Below are 5,103 nucleotides of genomic sequence, written 5' to 3' on the forward strand. Positions count from 1 at the left end.
AAGATACATATGACAAAAATGTTTCTTATATATATATATATATATATATATATATATATATATATAAATCTAAATAAATGGGGATCTAAATCAACATTAAAGGAATACTACCATGATATATAATTTACAATATAATAATAATAATAATTTTCACATTGTTTCACATTGCAGTAATATATTTATTATTATTATTATTATTATTATGTTTTTGCATAATGGTAATGAGAATTTTGGGAAATGTGAAAAAAAATCTTAATGGTCGTAAATGGGTTCCAAAAATTCTTTTGATTTGGGGGTGAAATATGACCCAGACATATTCTTGACATTTCTTTAAATTCACCCATGCATTTATCTAAAAATCAGGTGCACTCTATCTATACATCTACACATACCTACACTAGACAAAAGCAAGTCTACAGTATATGGAACAGGAAAGGCAACTTGATAAACTCCTGCTGTGAGTCATAGCTGACGTTAAACAGCTAGCTGCATTATTCAAGCTTATATATTCTGTTTATATATAATGTATATATATTTATATATGGCATTTACAAAAAGCTGAATGCCGCCGCATTACTCCCACAATCCCTAGGCCACAGAAAGAGAACGCAAAAGAGGAAAATAGACACTTCCTATTTCAAAACAGTAAACCAGATCCTTCATGAGAGAAAGAAGCTGTATTTCAGCAAGCACTCCCTCTTTATCTCTTTTAATAAAACAGGAGATATCCATCCTTTGAAAAGAAAGGATTAGAAAAGATTCAGATAAACTATCGGAGAGAAAGAAAGCATGAGGTATAAAGGACAAAGATAAAAGAGAGAGAAAAGAGGATTAGAAAAAAGAGGAATCATAAGAAGGAATGAAGATAGATGTGGACAGTGAATTCTAACTTGCTGTCTTGCCTCGACCAGATAAGGTCCTCTCACACTCTCACTGCTCAGTTGCTCCACGCTAAAGTTCATGCACCTTAAAACAAAACGCTTTAGGTCAACTGAGGAAACTGGAACACTTATTTTATTGCTCAGTTTCATAACTGCAATCATGTTTATGTAAATACAGACTGTGATTTTTAGATATTAAAGCAAATCCGTGACATTTTTCATTAGTCAATTTTAATCATATATCATATACATTGTAAAAAAAAAAATATATATATATATATATATATATATATTATCTATAAATAAAACAAAGATTATGAGAATACATTTTACAAGAAAATACCATTTCAGTCTTTCTACTTCAAAATGTTTAATATGTTATTTGCTGTTTCTTTGTAATTAATAGTTAACAATAGTAGCAGCAAAAAAGTGTTGATCTGAGAAATTATTTTGTATTCAAATATAACATTTGAGGTTAGGAAAAAGCCAAACAAGAATATAAAATAAGAAGAATGAAGGAAGAAAAGAATGCATGAGTGGGAGAGAGAGGCATATCTAATAGTATTAAAAACCTCAAATACAGCAGGGAATCCCCAGCCTCTTTCAACTGCAGTATGTCAGAGAAGATTATTCCCAAACCAGGAAGACAGAAAGAGGGAAATGGGAGGAGAGAAAGAGGCTACTTATTATTAGCTTTCTGCCTCTTATATACATTGTGGCACATGAAAAATCAGTTTACACAAAAACGCCACAGGAAAAAGAGAGATTCAAAGAGAGATCCAGAGTGAAAGGTGAAGACAGATTCAGAGTAACAAGTGGAGCAAGATTCAGTATGAGAAGTGAAACTTACATTAAGCTTGAGCCATTCCTGTAACTCAAACAGTAAAGCATGGTACTAGCAACGCCAAGGTCAAGGGTTTGACTCAGAGAGGATGCATAAACTGATAAAATGTATATCTTGAAAGTAGCGTAGGATAAAAGCATCTGTTAGTTCACCCAAAAATGAACATTCGCTGAAAATTTACTCAGGCCATCCAAGATGTAGATGAGTTTGCCTCTTCAGGGGAACAGATTTGGAAAAATTTAGCATTACATCACTTGCTCACCAAAGGATTCTCTGCAGTGAATGGGTGCCGTCAGAATGACATCACACTAATCCACACTACTCCGGTCCATTGAATAACATCTTGTGAGGTAAAAAACTGCATGTTTGTAAGACACAAATACATCAAGATGTCCATAATCCATAATATTGCTTTCTTGCAATATTTATTGCTTTTATATTATTATAGATTATAGACAAGTATTTTGGCCTGAGGCAATGGTTTAAATTTAAAAAATCTTAAAGTGCCCCATTATGCCATTTCGAATATTGCCTTTCATGCAGTGTGTAATGTAGCTGTATGAGTATAAACGACCTGCAAAGTTGTAAAGCCGAAAGTGCACAATAAATAAAGTTACTGTCTTCCAAAATGAAGAATCGACTCTGTACAGCCTAAACGAGTCATTAGTAATTCGAATCCCACTTCCATGACGGCTACACGTCACGAGGTAACACATTTGCATAATTCCCACTTATGTTCTACGTTGGCCGGCCGCAAACATCTTGACCCCGCCAACAAACACGTCATTTACTGACGACTGCTTCTCTAATCTTGGGGATTTCAACACGGGATTCACAAAACGCTTGCTCTTGAGAGATGGCTCAGTACTCAGTTTATTTGGACCAGCTGGCTTCACTGAATCACAACCTGTAAGCATGATAAATAGATGTTTATATTTTCTATCGAGTGTTCAAAATACGGAACTATGGCAATGGGTGTATCGTTTCCGACACGCGCTCTATGCGGTAGACCAATCACAACAGACTGGGCCATCTGACAAATCAGAGCAGAATAGGCTCACGGAAAGGAGGGGTTTAGAGAGACTGAATATTAGAACTGCTCCGACCAAATAATTTGAGAATCGTTGGAAAATGAGGTGACATTAAATGAGTATTTTGAGAAAACTAAAGCATTTTTTTGACCTTGCATGCATGTAATCCTATTGTAGGAGACTCCCGAAACATTATTAGGAACCTTAAAAATGGCATAATAGGGGCACTTTAATGATGGATCTGTTTCTTACAACCCAGCTTTTCACTTCACAAGCTATTAACCCTTTCATTAAACCTTTATAAATGATCTTGATCATGATCAATAACATGAGATGGGCGCCACCATGTTTGTTCGCGCTGCAGTTCAGAGAGTCCTGTCAGTCGGATTTACAGCACGTAAATGTATCAGTTTCTCCTAAAATACATGTGGGTTACTTGTGGTGGTTTTTATCAGCTGTTTGGACTCTCATTCTGACGGCACCCATTCACTGCAGAGGATCCATTGGTGAGCAGGTGATAATACTAGTAATGCTAAATTTCTCCAAATCTGTTTTGATGAGGAAACAAACTCATCTGCATCTTGGATGGCCTGAGGGTGAGTATATTTTCAGCAAATTTTCATTTTTGGGGTAAACTATTCTTTCAAAGTGAGATTCAGAGTGAGATGTGCAGTAAAATTCACATTGAGACTTGAACAACAAACACTAAACGGAACAGCAACACATTACACTGAAGATCACTGTACAGACACACACAGTTTAATAACACACTCTGTTCAACATGTTCTTAAGCTCTATAATTACTATTATCATATTTCTAAATGATCACAAGCCCCTTATCAGCTCATTAACCCATCAGAAGTTATTCCAGAGACTCTCTGAGGAGACAAATTAACTACTGTAGAAATGTTTAGGATCACAGGGATTCCTCCATCATCCTCAGTCTGTTCTTTTTTCTGTAATAATATTCAAATCTCTCCTTATCATCAAGAGTTCAGTAGCAAATCAGCATAAATTATATCCTCTACAGAGAGAAGACAATTATTTTCAGTGCTTTTCTGAAAATGTTAAAATTATAGCAGTCTATAAGCTGGGATCTCAGGTACAACTGTATCAGATATTGTCTGTCAATATGACTAAGTCTTTGTGTCTCTATCTCGGGCTTTTCATTTAAAGAAATTAATATTTTTATTCAGTAAGGATGCATTAAATTAAACAAAAATGATGGTAAAACATTTATAATTTTACAAAAGATTTCTATTTGAAATAAATGTTGTTTTTTTATTTTCTATTCATTAAAGAATCCTGAAAAAAAGTATCATATTTCCACAAAAATATTAAGCAGCATAACTGTTTTCAACATTGATAATAATAAGAAATGTTTCTTGAGCAGAAATCAGCATATCAGAATAATTTCTGAAGGATCATGTGACACTGAAGACTGGAGTAATGATGCTGAAAATTCAGTTTCCCCTTCTAGGGAACTCGCTCTGCTTCCTCTAGCAGACACTATGGGGACTGCCGCCAGCAGGACCGGTGTCTGAAGCACGTGTGAAACAACTCCAATCTCATTGGTCCACGTAGCCCGGGCACCTGGGCACCTGGAAGTATTAGAGGGCACCTGCCGAACACATCATCAGCTTTTGTTGTCTTCAGGAGCCGTTTGTTTGACAGTGCGTGTGAAAGCGTTATGGAGAAACCAAGGCAAGTGAGCATTTTAGAAAGTGTGTGCCTCCGTGTCCAAGGTTTCTGACACCCGAGGACACACTCGATCTATGGGTTATGTGTCTTGGTGAGGAGCACATGCGTTTGGTGTCGAGGGCTCTGAATGTGCTCATTGTGAGAATTTCAAATAAGAAACCTCCATTCGTGTTTGTCCCTCTTCTCGAGGGATGAGGAACAAGCATCTGCATCTCGTAGTTCAGGTTCCGCTGCTGCCAAGGCACGGCGAAGTCTCAGATTGCGGGGTTCGCAGGTTGAGCTTGCAGAAAAGTTTGAGAAGGGTATGAACCTTTCAAAAGCTTCTGCTGTGAGCTCGGGCGCTTGGCGGGATCCAGACTAGGGCTGGGACAATAAATCGATGCATCGCGATTCGTGAATTGATTCTGAGATTTTCGGAATGCATCGTGATTTTCTCTCGAATCGATTCTGAGCTTAGTTTTTAACAGCAGATGGCTCTCTAGGCTAGTTTTTAACCGCACACTCAAATGCTCACAAAGAAGAGCGCTTGTGCGTTCGGCTGAGTAATGCAAGTGGTTAAATGTACTTGCACATCGGCTTTTATGATGCGAGATTAATGTAAACACAGCCCACTGTGAACATCCTTGTAATTCGCTTCAACCTTTTC

The 5,103-nt window shown here is 36.8% G+C and overlaps 1 protein-coding gene across 1 annotated transcript in view; it reads right to left on the minus strand.

Annotated features, from left to right (window-relative positions):
• The window catches only part of LOC107676383 (cadherin-23-like), a 267,703-nt gene that overhangs the window by 173,638 nt on the left and 88,962 nt on the right, over positions 1–5,103 (minus strand). The gene's annotated exons all lie outside the window — the stretch shown is intronic.

This window comes from Sinocyclocheilus anshuiensis, unplaced genomic scaffold, assembly GCF_001515605.1.
Source record: "Sinocyclocheilus anshuiensis isolate Anshui unplaced genomic scaffold, SAMN03320099.WGS_v1.1 scaffold961, whole genome shotgun sequence".
Classification (NCBI taxonomy): domain Eukaryota; kingdom Metazoa; phylum Chordata; class Actinopteri; order Cypriniformes; family Cyprinidae; genus Sinocyclocheilus; species Sinocyclocheilus anshuiensis.